Source organism: Mytilus californianus, unplaced genomic scaffold, assembly GCF_021869535.1.
Source record: "Mytilus californianus isolate M0D057914Y unplaced genomic scaffold, xbMytCali1.0.p SCAF_4, whole genome shotgun sequence".
In the NCBI taxonomy this organism is placed as follows: Eukaryota; Metazoa; Mollusca; class Bivalvia; order Mytilida; family Mytilidae; genus Mytilus; species Mytilus californianus.
In genome coordinates, this window is record NW_026262690.1 from 100,976,376 (window position 1) to 100,996,613 (window position 20,238).

At 33.1% G+C, this 20,238-nt stretch overlaps 1 protein-coding gene across 2 annotated transcripts in view; it reads left to right on the plus strand.

Annotated features, from left to right (window-relative positions):
* Positions 1–6,622: 6,622 nt before the first annotated feature.
* Positions 6,623–20,238, plus strand: part of LOC127698996 (mitochondrial import inner membrane translocase subunit Tim9-like) — a 91,209-nt gene continuing 77,593 nt past the window's right edge. Inside the window, exon 1 of one of the 2 annotated variants that reach the window (XM_052202794.1) lies at positions 6,623–6,641. The gene's annotated coding sequence lies outside the window, so the exon portion shown is untranslated. Of the gene's footprint in view, positions 6,642–6,770; positions 6,843–20,238 lie in introns of those variants that run through there. The other variant, XM_052202793.1, reaches the window with a different exon arrangement.

Genomic DNA, 20,238 nt, shown 5'->3' on the forward strand with positions numbered 1-20,238 from the left:
TTTAATCAGAAGATATTGGATCAAGCAGAACTATATACCAGTTTAAAGGGTGTCTTCCCGATTGTCCCACTTTTTGAAATTTCAGGTAAAAAAGTAATGAAATTTCAAGTGGTGGGACAATCGGGAATATGTTTTATGGTCCATTGGGAAGTTTAAATGCGGGACAATCGGGAATTGTTTTGATAGTGATTATAATTTGTTTTTATAGTGTGTAGCAGGTAATTATGTAACAGCCACTATGTTCCGTCAGTTACTTAATTTGTTCCGGCGGAACTTTTCAACTAGTTATTTCGTTCCGATGGAACTTTCCAACTAGTTGTTTTATTCCGAGTGCAGTCGAAAAGTTCCGGAAAAAAGTAGCTAGTTGAAAAGTCCCGGAACAATGTAGCTAGTTGAATAGTTCTGGCGGAACAGAACAACTAGTTACATCGTTCCGAATATACCATATTTCGTCCTTTTTGTAGAAAGAGGGGGGTGAATGAGTATCAGTATATATAAGAGCAAATCATTAATTTACAAGAATACCCAACGCACTGAAAGGGGTTTCTTTGGGGACAAATATGCAAAATTTAAGTTGTATTTCATAGCTCACATAAAACGGAATAAGTTGCATTATCATGCAAATTTAGTATTCATAGTACCCTCAAGAGAGGGAAGAATACCCCCCCCCTCCTCATGTGTTCTTTGCATCAATTCTCCAAATGGAACTTTGTGACTGGTTGATAAGTTCCGTTGGAACTTTTGGGCTAGTTTGTTAGTTCCGGTTTTGACTTATTTGCCAAAGAGGAACTTTGTGGCTAGTTGATACGTTCCATTTGACTTTTGTAATCAGTATCTTGGTTTCCCTTTGAAAGGTTCAAATATAATATGTTGCGCTTTTACTTTGCATCAATTCTCCAAATGGAACTTTCTGCCTGGTTGATAAGTTCCGTTGGAACTTTTGGGCTAGTTTGTTAGTTCCGGTTTTGACTAATTTGGCAAAAAGGAACTTTCTAACTAGTTGATATGTTCCGTTGGAACTTTTCAACTAGTCACTTTGTTCCGGTGAAACTTTTAAACCAGAGGAAGAACAAAGTAACTAGTTAATAAGTTCCTCCGGAACTTTTCGGCTAGATAGTTCTGTCCGCCCGGAACTTTCCAACGTCGGAACAAAAGAGCATTTACAATTACAGGTCACTAATCCATGTAACTTATAAAATATGAAATAAACATGAACAAATAATAATATTTACATATGTTAATTTGCACATAATAGGTACAATTGAAGTATCATCAAACATAGAATATAATATTAAGTCATAAAATAGCACATATCAAGCACTACTCAGTTCTATATAGATAAAGCACAAATAATACATAACATAAACAGCACAACACATCATATCATTGCAACAAATTTAGTCCAAGTGTAACAAATATGAGGCAATGTTAGCGTACTGAAACACACTAACTTAACCATTCTGGAGACTATCTTTGAGTTCTTGTAGGCGTTGATTGAGTTGCTTGTATTTTCGTCTCTCTGTTGGTAGTACTCCCCCGGCTTGTTACAGGATGATTGTCACTTCGGTTGCTGCCTGGTCTTCTTTAAGGTAGTTCAGTAGCGTGTATACGTTTGGGTGTGGTACTTGAATCATCTTCTTTATGCTGCTTTGCCATCCTTCGAGTTGGTTTGTCGTCCTTGATCCTTCTGTTTGGTAATGGTTCCATAGCTGCCTGTTGCTTTCAACCCAATATGTTGTGCGGTAGTCCGTAAACGGAGTGGTATTTGCTGTTAAATCCGAATTTTCCAGGTCTTCCAAATGCATGGAACCAGACGTCCTCTATTTCTGCATGTGGTACAAGAGGAAGAACTGCTGCCTTGCGTATAATGCCTGGTTCTCCTTTATATTTGGTGACAAGACCTGTTGACTGCACTTTACGCCAAATACACTGCATGTTAAAAAAACGTAAAACACAACCTTTTGATTCCTGGAAAGGATGCTCTGGCAGAAGTCTGGACAGCAGATTCGTAATAAATGAAGAAAGTTGTTGGGTTCAGGTGAATCTGACATAGGGTGCAAGCATTCTTCGGTAGTGGAAAGAATCTTGTGTAAATGTCCTCCAACTTCCCTGGTAAAAGTGCAAAGACTAGTGGATTTATCTCTCCGTCAGCAAGTGCGTGTAGAGTGCAGAGTTTAAATGAGTTTATTCTTTTTTTTTTTAAATTGCATGCATTATTTCTAAATTTATTCAACCGCCTCTGTGATCTCGTGGTAGCGTGTTTGCCTCGAGTGCGGGAGGCCGTGGGATTGAACCCCGGTCGGGTCAAACCAAAGACTTTAAAATGGTATGTGCTGCTTCCCCGCTAAGCACGCAGCATTAAGGAGTAAGAGCAAAGACTGGTCGGCTCGGAGTCAGAATAATGTGTCTGGGTAAGGTGACATGTCTTCCTGCGTACTGTTACCTTGTGAACTAGCACGTTAAAAATCCGGCTCAGCGTGTCGATCTAGTACAAAGCAGTGTTAATATTCATATTACATTAACATGATCTCGTCCTGAATATGCATATCAATTTTTCCGCTGGACGTTAAGCAGCCATCCATCATCATCATTATCTAAATTTACTTAAAATTTTTAGAAAAAAGTGTAATTAAATTACGGTATTGGTATTTATTTTATACATAAACGTAAAATTATAGATAGATATATTTCATAACTCAGAAATGTTATATTATTTAATCAAAAGTGCATTAATCTGATGATTTAAAAAAAAAAGTCATATTTTATACATTTATAAAATTGATATTAAATAATAGTTTGAACATGCAATAATTAATTCTTGTTTAATTAGCAAAATAAACAACGGGTACCTTGTTTTTTTAAGAACATTTTACTTCTTAAAATAATGTGTGACAATCAGAACTTTTCATGTGGGACAATCAGAACTCTAAAATTTTAAAAAGTGGGACAATCGGGAATAAACCGTGATAAGTACTTGTCTATGATATAGGCCTGGTCAAAACATTTACTAAATTTTATCATCGGTACAAGGACATCATTCGTAAATATAAATCAACATGCAGACATCTTATACGTTCAGGTATTTCACATCAAATATTTTATGGTAATATTCTTTACAAAGCACAAAAATGTCGGCATTCACCTCAAAAGCTAACCAAACCTTTAAACAGACTTATTCGGAAAGGATATAGTTACGATACTGTTGTCAAGTCATTAAGGATTGCATATTTTGGTATTAATATTGATTCACTCATATGGGTCTTTGCATCGGAAATAAACACATTTATTCTAAAACCAGTTGTTGGCATGATACGGGTTATGTTCTTCTCAAATATTTTATGATGGTATGATACTAAACCCCTAACTGGAGGGATTGTACTTGATTTTCATATGATGAAGACATAATCTTTCAATCAGTTTAATTGAGGTCTGGAGCTTGCATGTCAGTAACTGCTAGTAGTCCTTTGTTCATTTATGTATCATTGTCATTTTGCTTATAGTTTCTTTTGTTACCTATTCTGACATCGGACTCGGACTTCTTTTAAACTGAGTTTTACTGTGCGTATTGCTATGTGTTTCTTTATTCTACATTGGCTAGAGGTATAGGGGGAGGTTTGAGATCTCACAAAACATGTTTAACCCCGCCGCATTTTTGCGCCTGTCCCAAGTCAGGAGCCTCTGGCCTTTGTTAGTCTTTTATGTTTTTTTAATTTTAGTTCATTTATATGTTTTGGAGTTTAGGGTGACGTCCATTTTCACTGAACTAGTACACAATTTTATTTAGGGGCCAGCTGAGGACCACCTCCGGGTGCGGGATTTTCTCGCTGCGTTGAAGACCCATTGGTGGCCTTCGGCTGTTGTGTGCTTTTTGGTCGGGTTGTTGTCTCTTTGAAATATTCCCCATTTCCATTCTCAATGTTATACTACATATACCAGGACGTTGCCATCCAATTACTACAAACTCTATGAATGCGAGAGAAATTATCAGCATTCCTACAAAGCTTAAAATAGTTACTGGAAGTTACATCCTACAAGTAGTTAGAGCAAAATTTAAAAATAGCTCTGAACAGTCTTTATGTCAATTATGTAACGAAACTGAAGAAACTTTATCACATTTTTTATTAACATGTAAAAGACTAGAAGATATTAGAAACCGATTTTGGACGATTTAATTAATTCTTGTAGTAAAGAGTTCGCTATCTTTAATATGAGAGATGAACAATTTGACATTTTACTTTTACAACTGATTATAGATCCATTTGTTTATTTAGCAATATTTATAGTTGAAAAGGCTCGTACAGTGTTACAGAAATTTATAAAACAAAAATGTAGACGATTATGCTACAATTTTCATTGTGAAAGGTATAGACTGTTGCAACAATAGATAATACAAAAAAAAAACAAAAAAAACACGTAGATATTGTCTGTATATATATCATTAAGTGATTTGTGTTTGTCTACTCAGAAACGGTGATATCTTTAGCTAGATATTTTTTTGATTTTATAGTAAAAGTGTTGGTGTTGCTTTAACAACAAATACAAATACAAATATTTTATTGGCACAAACTCATTAACAATAAATGGTTAAGACCTATTGCATATATAATTTTATTAATTGGCATAATAGAATGAATAGTTACATATTAATACATCATATTATTACACTATTCCTTATATTTAGACACTCTGATATGAAAGAGGAAGACAGTCTAAGTAATAATGCTGAGCTATGGTTTACCATTAGAGATATTTTTCTACAGTGTTAATGTTACGCTGTTTTTCTCGTTTTGATGTAAATCTATTACATTGTAATAAGAAATGTTGTTCATCTTCAATTTCCCCATTCGGATAACAGACAGGACAGTACCTTTCCTCTCTTGGAATATTAAGATGTCTTTCCCCTTCAATCATTAAAGAATGTGCACTTATGCGTATTTTGCACATTTAAATTGTTTAATAAATCAACATATGATGATCTTTGGCCCATTGTGTAGACTTTACGAAAGAGACTAATTTTAGAAGATTCCTGTATGTTTGAATTTTGATTTTGCAAGCACTGATCATGAATTCTTTGTTTTACTTGTCTTAAGTGCTGTTTTGTTAAACAACTTGTATCCATAAGATATGAATATCCTAAATTTTGGGATTTGAAAACCTTTTAGCACAGAAAAATTGATTTACAAGTGTATTTTCTGATGAAAGTATATATGTTTTAAAAAAATTTATGCTTGAAAATTCAATCTTACTTTTGAGTGGAATTCGACCAAGCTCAGCTTAACAAGCATCATTTGAAGCCTTGCAATGAACACCAAGTGCTTCTTTGATAAATTTAATGTGTAATTTTTCAAAGGGTTCAGAGTACCTTAAGGATGAGTAAACTCCCCAAACTTCACAACAGTACATAAGTATAGGTGATATTAATGTATCAAACAATTTTTCGATTAGTCTACATGGTTATTCAGACCAACATTTTCCATTATTTTGAAATAGGCCTTTCTTGCCTTTTCCATATGAGTATTAATGGCTAAATTGAAATTACCATTACATTTTATTACAATACCTAGATAAGAATAATGAGTAACAGTTTCAATACAAGACTCATTATAATTAATTTCGTCCAAAAAAGATTAACCATTTGAATTAAATACAGTAACTTTGGACTTATCTGTATTAACTTGTAGTTTCCAACAGGTGCAATAATCATGTAAAGCATTAGGACTGTTTTGTAGTCCTTTTTTACTTTGAGACAACAAACAATATCATCTGCATATAGAAGAATATTTAAAGAAAACGGTCCCCAATTACAACTGGATCTGAATTACAACTGCTTAAAGCATTAGTGAGGTCATTACTATAATAATTAAAAATTATTATAAGGCTCTGTACATCACCTAGTTTAACTCCTCGCTCACATAAAAATGCTGATCCGAGTCCATTTGAGAACTTAATTCTGCAAACTGAGTCAGTATACATCGAAAAAACAATTCTAAAGATTCTATTTAGAATATCATGTATCAAAAGTTTATAAGGCTTTTTTAGATCAATAAAAGCTGCAAATAACTTTTTATTTTGTAATGACCAACTACTGATTTTAGTGTAAATATGTGATCAGCAGTGCGACTATTTTTGTTTTAAACCAATCTGATTTTTGTTGATTAAGTTTTTACTTTTTATGAATTTCATTAGTCTGTTATAAATAGCTTGCCAAGGTTGGAACTGATGGATATGCCCCTATAATTTCCAGGGTCAAATTTGTTCCCCTTTTTTATGGGGAGGAGACCTAGAAAACTTTCATTCCAGGTCTTTTGAAAATTTCCACTAGTAAAAATAAAATTAAATAATTTAAAAGAGAGGCGAAAGATACCAGAGGGGCATTCAAACTCATAAGTCGAAACTGACTTTAAGTCTGAAATTATCAGCAAGAATCTTATGTAAATATTATACAGTGATATTGTGATTGTGAACCCGAAACTTCTCAGATGAGGTGTGCCTACATTGGCAGAATTTATGATTACAGATAAACTCAGTCTCAATCAAACGCAGCCTGGACTTCGGGAAAGTTCGGATAGCCGATGACATTGCTTTGGAAGTTGCTGCCTTGGGTACACAAAAGGCAAACCTCAAGCCGGGATACTTTTGATGTAAACACTACATTTTCCCCCTCTAATTCGTAGCATGCCCAGCAAGAAACAAATTACTTTTTGAACATCACTGATTTTTTTCCCATAAACTGATAAATTATGGTTAAACACTGAGAGGTTCGAATGATATCGTCCCAGCATATTATCATGCTTTCCTTCCCCCTTATTTTTATTCTCCACAAGAAATCAAATAACACAGAAGTAAGCCATCATGGTCATGTGTATAAGTTAAAAAAATTGTCTCATTGCAAATCATAACAAATAACAGAATTTCTGAAAAGCTAGCCGTCTCATAGCTGATGAAATTTGAAAATGTTTTCCATGCAGAATAGCAATTGTATAGTGAATTACGGGTTACACTAATGTCCTGACAAAATTATGTCCTGACGATTGTCCTGACCGATAAGAAAATGCTAAATACTTTTTTTATTATTCAAAGGATTGACTTTAAATTTGGAACCAAGCAAGATGACAACATTTTTTTAATAAATACAAGAAAAAAAAATAGACATTTTTTTTTTTAGGAGACCTGACCAATTTTGACTTTTGAATAACATGACTAATGTCCTGACCTATATGAAACTGCTACATACTTTTTTATTGTTGGAAAGATTGACTCCAAATTTAAAGTCAATCCTTTTAAAAATAAAAAAGTATTTAGCAGTTTCATATCGCTCAGGACATTAGTCAGTACAAAGTTGAAGTTGGTCAGGTCAAGTTTTCTAACTCTTAAAAATATTTTTTTTTTAATTTTTTTTCTTGTATTTATTTAAGAAATATTGTCATCTTGCTTGGTTCCAAATTTAAAGTAAATCCTTTGAATAATATCGGTCAGGACAATCGTCAGGACATTAGTGTAACCCATGAATTACAAAAAATAAATGGCAAATACTAATCTTGAGATTTTCCTATATCTTTTTTGAAGGGAATCACTTGTCTGTGATTTTTTCCATATACACCTTTATATAACATTACTTTTTGTCGAGCCTGCGACTTTTGTCGCAAAAGCGAGTCATAGCGATCCTATATTCCGTCCGCGCCGTCGTCGTCGGCGGCGTCCACAAATATTCACTCTGTGGTTAAAGTTTGTCAAATTTTAATAACTTTCTTAAACTATCCTGCATTTCAACCAATCTTGGGCAGAAGCTTGTTTATGATCATAAGATAGTATCCAGAACTAAATTTTGTAAAAAAAAAAAATCCTGTTTATCTGTATTTTACTCATAAATGGATTTAGTTTTTCTGCCAGTTAACATAACTTTCACTCTGTGGTTAAAGTTTTTCAAATTTTAATAACTTTCTTAAACTATCCTGGATTTGAACCAAACTTGAACAGAACTTCTTACAATCAAAAGATAGTATCTAGAGGAAAATTTTTAATAATTTTTTCCCCATTTTTGTTGAGCCTGCGACTAACAGCAAAAGCAGGCGAAACACTGGGTTCCGCGGAACCCTTACGAATTTTTTTGGTATATATGACAATTTTTTCAGAGACAAATGCCTGTGGGGGAATGTATAAACAACCGAAAAAAGGGGGGGGGGGGTCATTATTTTTTAAGGCCTTTTTCGAGTATACATTCCAACGTAACTTTCGAAGCGTTCGACAAAATTCGTTCTATTTCATTTAGTCGCATGATGGACTTGATATTGAGAGAAAAATGAGGCCTTTAATGGCTTTATCGTACTTACCCTTCAAAGCTAAACATGCTGAATTAACATATTCTTTTGTGGGTGAGCGTTTATATGTAAACATGTAGATGTCTTTCTGTTTTATTATCATAGTGTCTGTATTTGTATACATGATTTTAAATTCCTCTAGAAAATATCCATTTTCAAATAATCCAATGCCAACAGTATTTTTGTCTTTTAGTTGTATATCTATTTTCTTTCTCTTTTTCATATAGCATCATGGTTTTGTATAAATAGTCATAAATCTTAAAAACAAGTATAAGACGTTTAATTGTTTCTGACTCTGTTCATTGTTTTCAGTTATATATATATTACTTCATTGTTTGACATAATTCTTTTAACATTTATTGACAACTACACATTCTGCTATCTTGCCACGGTAATTTTGAGATATTAGCTAGGCATCGTCTAGCCTAGCACAAACCCTTCTCCAAATTATTCCTGTATACATGTACATGTAATTAATCATTATTAATTTTAATCGAAAATAATTGATTTGGTTATATCAGGGCTCGACAATAACGCTGTCCGATTGTCCTGTACCGGAGGAAAAAAAGGTTGGACAAGTAAAAGCTATATCAAGCTTGTCCGACGGGACAAGTAAAATCATTCTGTAAAAATAAATTAAATCCAACTTTGATGAAACAAAAAACAAGAAAAGAAGAAATATTAACTTGACATGTTTACTTGAGATTGATAATTTAAAACTGGTTCTTTGTCATATACTTAATACATGTAATAACAGATAAAACGCATACTATTCTTAGAAACCAGTCTTACTGATCGGAATCAGTGGTGTGCTTTGAAGATAAGGTAACAATAAAGTTTGGCACCATCACGGAAAAACGAATCAGCTCCATGTTTAATAGACAGTTCGGGACCAAGACAAACCAGTACCTCGTTTTCCTTTTATTCTGTTGCTTTATAATAAATATATGACAAATTTTATTTAACAAAAGTATTTTTGAAAAAAAATGAAAAATTAATTTATTAACCATAAAATTCATAAAATCATATTTGATCATATTTAGACAAAACAATATTTGATTGTGTTTGAATAAACATTTTAATATATTAATTAAAGAACCTTTGTGAGCACGCCCACATACCCCACACCCCCACATTGTCACTGGACAAACAAAAGTCAACTGATAAAAATTTTCTTGTGGATATGCTCTTTTACATACATGTATTACATGTATTATGTCCTCAACTACAAAGTTTCATGAAATTCTCTTGTGTAGTTTCAGAGGAGTTGCCATTACAAACTGTTGTAGTAGTATATTTAGGCCAAAATTCTAAGTTCTAAGGGGCATAACTCCTAGAAAAAAAATTGAATCGTAATTTCCTGTCGATATGCACATCTACATATTATGTCCTTATTATCTACAAAGTTTCATGAAATTCTGTTGTGTGGTTTCAGAGGAGTTGCGATGACAAAGTAAATTTTTGCCAAAATTCTAAGTTAAAGGGGCATTACTCCTAAAAAAAAAAAATTGAATCCTAATTTCCTGTCAATATGCACATCTACATCATTTTGTACATAGTATGTCCTTATTACCTACAAAGTTTCATGAAATTCTGTTGTGGGGTTTCAGAGGAGTTGCGATGACAAAGTATATTTTGGCCAAAATGCTAAGTTAAAGGGGCATAACTCCTAGAAAAAAAATTGAATCGTAATTTCCTGTCGATATGCACATCTACATAGTATGTCCTTATTATCTACAAAGTTTCATGAAATTCTGTTGTGGGGTTTCAGAGGAGTTGCGATGACAAGAACAGGACTGACAGACGGAAGGACAGACGGGAGAAAAACATTATACCCTCCGCAACTTTGTTGCGTGGGGTGTTAAAACAAAGCTGATTGTAGTAAGGCATTAATCATAATAATCAATATTTTATCAACTTAAAAGACCAGGATACAAACAAAATGAGTGTAGACTGACAGGCCTACCAGACTGTGCCTGATGTGCAGAGTCTGATGAGATTTTGGCATTGATGAAAACTAGAACCTAAGTCCTGTGACTAGACATGATTAGATTCAGTTGTTCTCGACTCATATTTTTAAAAAGGATACCAAGAGATATAAATCAAATTCTGTTCTATTGTTTTAATTCATTTTGTTCATTAAATCAACCTAAAATGCCAAAAAGGTTAATATAAAGGTGTTTTTTTTTTTTTGGACAAGATACCATTCCATTCGGACAAGTAAGTTTTGGTATGTACTTGTCCTATTGGGCAAGTTGAAAAAAAAGTTATTGTAGAGGCCTGTTATATCCCTGTTTCAATTAAATTGTTACCTTTGGATTATCTTACTAAGTATCAATATATATAACCAAGGAAAAAAACCATGCGCAGTGTGTCCCTAGGTTTTCATATACCTTTCAACTATAATGAGACTAAACATAATTTCATAACAATGAGCGACTGGATAAAATGCGGAATGTTCACATGTACGTTTTTATACATTACAAAATTGAAAGGAGTTGCGGCTATATAAAGAATCATGTTCTTGTGTATCGATATGCATGATTGATCACGATGCAACTTTAATAACTAAAATAAAGAGTTCTAACCTGACACTCTGCGGGATTGAAGGACACTTACTAGGTTTAGAATTGCCCCAACCAATCAACAGACTTTTACTATGAAAGAGTCAGTAATATCTTCCAATCGGGTTACGTAAGAAAGCAGTCAGTCCGAAGACTGTCCATCGTTCAACTTATAAGAATGTCTCCTCGGAAACGGTAAGAAATCAACTTGTTTTACTAACAGTAACAGTTCAATTCAATTGAAAGTATTTTATTGTTCAAACATTGAAATATAAAAAAAAGAAGACGTGGTATGATTGCCAATAAATACACCTTTTTGCTTTTGACCAAATGACATACATGCATGACATAGAAGTGAACAACTAACCGCTTAATTGATTTTTATGTACAAAACAAAAAACAGCAACAAATGACAACCACTGATTTGAAAGAAAATGTTAATTTATCATTTATTCTAATACTTAGTAAATTATTAATATACATACATTTGTACTCTTTACAATTCCATTGAATTCTATAAAAGACCCCTTATGCTAATTTCCAACAAATTTCAAATTACAGTTTCTTGAATAACTGAATCAAATGCTTTTTATACGACCACAAAAAATTTTTGCGGTCGTATATTGGTATGACGTTGGCTTCGTCATCGTCATTGTCCGAAGACACATTGGTTTTCGCATAATAACTTTAGTTTAAGTGAATGGATCTTTATGAAATTTTACCAAAAGGTTCAATACCACAAAAGGAAGGTTGGAATTTTGGGGGTTATGGTACCAACAGTTAAGGAATTAGGGGGCCAAAAAGGGGCCAAAAATTAGCATTTTTCTAGTTTCCAGACAATAACTTGTGGAACGGTGTATGGATTCTAAAACCAGTTGTTGGCATGATATGGGTTATGTTCTTGTATTTTATGATTATGATACTAAACCCCTAACGGGAGGGATTGTGATTGATTTTCATATGATGAAGACATAATCTTTCAATCAGTTTAATTGAGGTCTGGAGCTGGCCATGGCATGTCAGTAACTGCTGGTAGTCCTTTGTTAATTTATGTATTGTTGTCATTTTGCTTAGTTTCTTCTGTTACCATGGTTACCTATTCTGACATTGGACTCCGACTTCATTTAAACTGAGGTTTACTGTGCGTATTGCTGTGTGTTTTTATACGACCGCAGGTAGTATTATGTTATGGTGTTGTATGCGTCTGCGTCTGAAGAAAATTTTGTTCGCAGACAAAAACTTGAGTATAAGTTCAGGGATGTCTATGAAATTTTAGCACAAGGTTCCTTACCAGTAAAGGATGGTTGGGATTGTTTTAGTGGGCTATTGTCCTTGCGGTTTTGTAATAAGGGGCCAAAAAAGGTCAGTTTTACTGGTTCATGGAAAATAAATTGGTTCGCAGACAATTACTTAGTGTAGGTGTATGGATGAGTAAGAAATTTTAGTACAAGGTTTCATACCACAATAGGAGGGTTGGGATTGATTTTGGGGGTTATTGTCTTAGCTGTTTTGTAATTAGGGGCCAGAAAGGGGCCAAAAACAATTATTTGTCTGGTTTTAATACAATAACTTGAGTAGAAGAGATATTTCTTTGGTCAAAATTTTACCACAAGGTTCCACACTACAATAGGAAGGTTGGGATTAATTTTGGGGGTTATTGTCATTGCTGTTTAGGAACAAGGGGCCAAAAAGGGTGTAACAAAAACAATTTTTTGTCAGGTTCACAGATTATAACTTGAGTATAAGTGTATGGATCTCTATTAAATTTTAGCACAAGGTTCCATACCACAATAGGAAGGAATGGATTTATTTTGGGGGTTATTGTCATAGCTGTTTAGTAATTAGGGGCCAGAAAGGGGTCAAAAACAAGCATTTTTCATGTTTCAGGACAATAATTGGTGTATAAGAGTATAGATTTCAATGAAATTTTACCACAAGGTTCCATCCTCAAAAGGAAAGTTTAGAATGATTTTTGGAGGGTCATGGCTCATACTGTTTAATAATTAGGGGTCAAAAAGGGGCCGAAAACAACTATTTTTATACGACCGCAAAAAATTTTTTGGGATCGTATAATGGTATGATGTCGTTGTCGTCGTCCGAAGACACATTGGTTTCCGGACAATAACTTTAGTTTAAGTTAATGGATCTCTATGAAATTTTTTAAGAAGGTTCAATACCACAAAAGGAAGGTTGGAATTGATTTTGGGGATGATGGACCCAACCGTTTAGGAATAAGGGGCCCAAAAGGGGCCCAAAACAAGCATTTTTCTAGTTTCAGGATAATAACTTGTGTATAAGTATTTCGATTGCTCTGAAATTGTACCACAATGTTTAATACCACAAGTAGAAGGTTGGGATTCATCTTAGGGGTTATGGGGCCAACAGTTTAGGAATTAAGGGCCAAAAAGGGGCCAAAAACAAGCATTTTTCTAGTTTCCAGACAATAACTTGTGTGTAAGTGTATGGATCTCTCTGACATTGTAACACAAGGTTCCATATCACAAAGGGAAGTCTGGGATTGAGTTTGGGGTTAATTGTCAAAAACATGTAGGAATTAGGGGCCAAAAAGGGCCAAAAACAAGCATTTTTCTAGTTTCCAGACAATAACTTGTGTTTAAGTGTATGGATCTCTCTGAAATTGTAGTACACGGTTCCATACTACAAAGGAAAGGCTGGGATTGAGTAATGGGGTTATTGCTCCAAGGAGGGTTTCAAAAAGTTGGGGGGGGGGGGATTTTTTTTCCAATTTTTTTAGGGGATTCATATTTTTTTTCAAAATTTTTCATATTTCGAATTTTTGAAAATTTTCAAGAAGAAATCTTCCACTGCACAGTATTGCGCAATAGATTTGAAAGATCTTTGACCACATTTATTTTGTGTCAGAAACCTATATTATGTCAAAAATTTGATCACAATCCAAATTCAGACAGTATCAAGCTTGAATATTGTGTCCAAATTTGCCCCAACTGTTCAGCGTTCAACCTCTGCCGTAGTATCAGGCTGCGCTCAGCGAAGCATTTTATTCTTGTTTACAGGCAATAACTTGAGTATTAGTCTATGAATTGCTATTTAATTGTGTAACAAGGTGTTATACCATAAAAGGAAGGTTGTGATTGATTTTAGGGGTTTAGGAAAGGGGCCAAAAACAATACTTTTGTAATACTTTGTAGAAATTGCTTATTTCTTTTAAATTTTAATTCAAAGTCTTGTTCTTCAATTCTTGGGTTCTTTAATATGCTGAATCTAACTGTGTATTTAGAATTTGGATTTTGGGCCCTGTTTTTGAATTGGTCCATATTATTATTAAGGTCTAAAGGTTCCAAAATTAAACAAACTTTGTTTGATTTCATCAAAAATTTAATTATTGTTGTTGTTTGATATGCTGAATCTAACCGTTTATTTAGATTAAAAATTTTTGGGCCTGTCTTCAAATTGGTCAACATTAAGGACCAAAGAGTTCAGAATTAAAATGTTTGATTTAAGAAAAAAATGAATTCTTGGGGTTCTTTGATATGCTGAATCTAAGAGTGTATATAGATTTTTGATTTTGGGCACTATTCAAGTTGGTCCTAATTGGGTCCAGAATCTAACTTTGTTTGATTTCATCTAAAATTGAATTATTGGTGTTCTTTGATATGCCCAATCCAAAGTTTTTTTGTGTTTTTGATTTTGGGCTTGGTTTTCAAAGTTGGGCCAAATTGCGGTCCAAAATTATTTTTTTTTTTATTTTTATCAAATATGAATTATTGGGGTTATTTGATATGCTGAATCAAAGCATATATTTAGATCTTTCCCACGTCGGCGGCAGCGGCGTCAACAATGTATTAGTTTGTGATTAGGTCTAGTTCATGGTGAACCACTAGTGGTAGGTCAATGATATTTGGTATGCAGTTGTATTAGCATTGGCACATCTCATTACCATGGAGATTATTTGGCCCCGCCCCCTCAGTCAAGGTCTATTGACTTTGAAACTTTTCATAGTTTGCATGTGTTAGTTTGTGATTAGGTCAATTTATGGGAAACCACTAGTGGTAGGTCAATGATATTTGGTATGCAGGTGTATAAGCATTGGCATATCTCATTTCCATGGAGATTATTTGGCTCTGCCCCCTTAATCATGGTCTATAGACTTTGAAAATTTTGCTAAGTTAACATGTATTAGTTTGTGATTAGGTCAGTTCAAGGGGAACCATTAGTGGTAGGCCAATGTTAATTGGTGTTCAGTTGTATAAGCATTAGCACATCTCATTTCCCTGGAGAATATTTGGCCCCGCCCCCTCAGTCACGGTCTATTTACTTTGAAACTTTTGCTTAGTTAACATGTATTAGTTTGTGATTAGATCAGTTTAAGATGAACTGCTAATGTTAAGTCAATGATATTTGGTATGCAAATTTATTGGCATTTGCAAGTATCGTTTCCATGGAGATTATATAGCCCCACCCCTGATCATGGTTCATTGACTTTGAAACTTTTACATAGTTTACAAGTTAATGTTTGTGTTTAGGTTTGTTTAAAGGGAATGACTTATAATAAGTCAATGGTATTTGGTATGCAGTTGTATTAGCATTGGCACATCTCATTCCATGGAGATTGTTTAGCCATGTAACTTCAGTCATGGTTCATCGACTTTGAATATTTGCATAACTTACATGTTAAAGTATTGCTATTTTAATTTCAACATTTGTATTATTAAAATTACAAAAAGGCGAGACATTGTGATCATGGTGATAACAGTTTATTTATTTTGGGCACAGTTTTCAAGTTGGTCTAAATTGGGGTCTAAAATTAAACTTTGTTTGATTTCAACAAAAATTGAATATATGGGGTTCTTTGATATGCTGAATCTAACCGTGTATTTAGATTTTGGATTTTTGGTCCTGTTATCAAATTTGTCAACATTGAGGTCCAAAGGGTCCAACATTAAACTTTGTATGATTTCATCAAAAATTGAATTCAAGGGGTTCTTTGAAAGGCTGATTCCAACCATGTATTTAGATTTTGAATATTGGATCATGATTGGTAAATGTCCAATTTTGAATTATTTAAGGTAGCACTACAGTCTAACAATGATTTTTTGGAGATATTTTTTTTATCACATAATTTTAAATTAAGTATATCATTCTGCACATTTTGTAAAAATCCCAAAGTCATTATCATATCACAACAGGGAGTAAATTGATAATGAACTTATGTAAATAAAAACACATGGTAATTACTCTAAATATATGGACGTTTGGGAGGGGCTAATATGTCAATCATCTGTTGATACCAGTGTCCAGCTGTTAATCCCTGTGGTCTTATCTCACTGTATTGCAACAAAAGTAATTTATACAACCATGGAAGTAAACTAGAGGAGGGACGACACTTTGCACACGGCACGCATATTTGTCTTATATTATCAATTGGTCGCGGTGGTATTGTGTCATTTATATCAAACATCTCTTGGTGTGGACATCACTGATATTGACACCTGGACAAGCGAAATTTGTTGAATCAATTAAAAAAACAAGTAATATACAGAAGGGCTGATTATACAATATACATATACTTTGTACATACACAATAAACAAATTTGTTAGTTATTTCTTGGGAATAAACATATTTATACCCAAACTGACTGTTTATTACCAAGGGCTTATTTCGACATCGATAATCACTGAATTCTCATATTTTAATTTATTCAATCGGTTTTAAGTTTTTAATCGGGACAAAGTTTTGTAAAATACTAAATTTTAAATACTGCATTATTTCGTCATTTGTCAGTTAACAAAACAGAGATAACACTATAGAGAGAAGGCAATTAAGCAATCCAATACACAAATAATGCACGATTGAATAATGAAAAAAACTGTATTTTTTCATCATGGCTATTTATAAGACAAAATTTTCATTTTGTTTTCAAAATAATTAAAATACATATGAGTTTATATGCCTAAAATAACATATGTAGTCACGGATTTGACAAATATTTTTGATATTTTACTTACCGGAAATCATATTTTAGCGACTTATTACGTAGCAACGGCTGGAGACTTAAGAAGATTTAGAATGTTCGAATAGTGTTCTTGAATTGACATAAATTTTAATAATTTTCATGTGCTTACATTTGTAAAATCAACAAAAATCTGTGCCTCATGATTTCGCAGAGATCGAATAAAAATTCCTGCCATTACAGTGCATTTCTTTATTCATTTCAAATCTTTCTATATTTTCTGCGAGTGCAAGAGAGTATATTTGATATTAATACATGAACAAATATATATCTTTTACCAGATTCAAAATTGCAGAGGGACGCTAAAATCGTACCATGTGACCTAAAAAAAATTTGCACACAGCACCTAAGGCTGTCACCCCTCCTCTGGAAGTAAACAGAGAAAAGGAAAAAGATATGAAAAGGAAAAAATCTACCAAAATGAAAAAAAAATATGGATAAGAGTGTGAAAGTATCTTTTGAAAGCCTCTGACAAAGGTTCTTACTACAAACAAGAAGAATATGTCTCTGAATCTTCTACATTTAAATGATGAGTGTGTCTTCTGTTAGGAGTTTAAGGCATTTTAACCAATTTTAATTTATCAATTCCATAAAACTAAAAAACCATGTGGGACATTCTATTTTCAGGAAGGGGATGTCTTGATCTTTTTATGAACATATCTTTTATTGCATAATTTTAATGTTCTAGCTAATTTCATAGTATATTTCTTTTTAAAATACAAATGAAAATTATTCTTTATAGTGAGAATGATGATGTTAAATATTGATTACTGTAAATTAAGAAATTATTGCGAGGTTTTAATTATTGCGAAAAAATGCGACAGAGTTGTAAACGCAATAATTTAAACTCGCATTTTGAAATATTTTATATGAATTAAACAGGATTTTTCTCAAAATCGTAAAAATTAAAATTAAGTCTAAAATGACAAAATCGCAATAATAAATGCACGCAATAATTGCGTAAACCCCTGAGGGTTTACGCAGTATATATTGGACGATGTCCGTAGTCTTTCAGAACACCGGATGTTATTCGGAATACATCTGTTTCTTTCTATAGCCACCTTTCATATAGCTTATTATTTGACCTGCTGAATCATTAGCATCTTAAAGTTGCTATAGAGATATGTTACATATGATTTGAAATTTATTATGACGCAAGCTACTTTAATAAGCATTTGAATACTTCCTTGCACGCAATTACAAGCTGCTAATATTTACCTTACATATACGCGTAGTTATTCTAATTAGAGTCAAACGTTGAAACCAGCTGTGTTTAGATATGAGATAAGATTTCACGTAAACAATGCGATTTATATTCGAAACGAGATTTGTTAAAACTAAAATCTATAAAAGAAGTATTACTAGCATTTTACTTAAGATTCCGAGTCTAGGGAAAATGTACATAATGTACGATGCAGGCTATTTCATAATTTTCATACCTCAACGTCCTTGTGGGGCTAACTAAGGGACAATACTGAAATTAAAATGAAGTCTTTCTTGCACTTTATTGAAATTTTACGTCTAGGATAGACCAAGGACGTATATAATCTAAATTGATATACGTCCTTGAATAGTTTTTATTTTCTTTAAAATTGCAATTTTCTTTGTTTAAATATTGCAACGTTATTTCCTTATCAAATGTCTATTAATTAATAGACACCGAGTGATGACAGATGCAGGCACAGATAAGAAAAATTAATTTCTATTTATAGTTATCTTGGTCAGGGAACAGATTATCTAACTATATGTTCAGCCTGTAGTAATTAATGCTCTTCAAAATGTTCGTCAAAATAAAAATAAATAATTATTATTTCATAAAGACGATCATTTTCGGTTTTAATATATTAAACTTGTACGAAAATGTAAAATAGTGCAAGAAGATTTTGAGCCATCTCACTGATCAGTAGGCTACTCAGTGCCCCCAAATGACCAGTATAAAACTATCCAGAAAGAGAGAAAAAGGATAGCAGGGTCAATGTAAGAAACCTACTAGGCAACTTCAGTTCAATTTCAATATCTCGATTATTCTAATGGATTTGTCAAATGTCAGGGAATATCTTTTTAAATGTGGTAGGAAGACAACTCTCCATCAAAACACAGTGTAGTCAAAATTAGCAATTATAGGTTATAATTCAGCCTTCAACACAAAAGCTTGGCTCACATTGTACAGCATCCTACCGAGGGCCCCAAAACACTGTTATAAAACAATTTAAACAGGAAAAAACAAACAGATCTAATTTAACTTCAAACCAGAAACAAAAAGCAAATATGAACTGCACCAAAAAAAGACAACCACTAAACAACATGCTTCGGACTTGGGACATGTGCTTATGAATACACCTGGTTTAAAAGAATTTACATACATACCATAAGACAGTAGTGTAATTTTACCATGTAAAAGACACCCTTTAATATTTAATGAAAAAATCGTGTTCAGATAAAAAAAAATCGTAAGGGTTCCGCGGAACCCAGTGTCTTGCCTACTTTTGCTGTAAATCGCAGGCTCAACAAAAATGAGGAAAAACATCAATAAAAATATTCCTCTCAATACTTTTTTTTTTTTATTTTAAGAAGCTTCTGTCCAAGTTTGGGAAAAATCCAGGATAGTTTATAAATCTAAAAAAATAAACTTCAGACTGTATGTAATTTTAACTGGAAGAAAAACTAAGTCCATTTATAAGTAACAGATAAACAGGTACAAAATTTTAACAAAAATTTTCCTTCTAGATACTAGCTTTTAATCATAAACAAGCTTCTGTCCAAGTTTGGGACAAATCCAGGATAGTATAAGAAAGTTATTAAAATTTAGAAAAACCTTTAACCTTGGAGTGAATGTATTGTATCCCAGCAGAAAACTAAGTCCATTTATAAGTAAAATACGGAAAAAATGGAATTTCATTTTTACAAAATTTACTTCTGGATACTATCTCATGATGATAAACAAGCTTCCGTCCAAGTTTGGTACAAATCCAGGACAGTTTAAGAAAGTTATTAGAATTTTAAAAACTTTAACCACAGAGTGAATGTATTGTTCCCCAGCAGAAAACTAAGTCCATTTATAAGTAAAATACGGAAAAAATGGAATTTCATTTTTACAAAATTTACTTCTGGATACTATCTTATGATCATAAACAAGCTTCTGTCCAAGTTTAGTACAAATCCAGAATAGTTTAAGAAAGTTATTAAAATTTCAAAAACTTTAACCACAGAGTGAATATTTGTGGACGCCACCGCCGACGACACCGACGGAATGTAGAATCGCTTTGTCTCGCTTTTTCGACTAAAGTCGAAGGCTCGACAAAAAGGAACACCTTACAACAGTTCATAAATGTGACCTTTAAACAAACTCATATTTAGGTGATG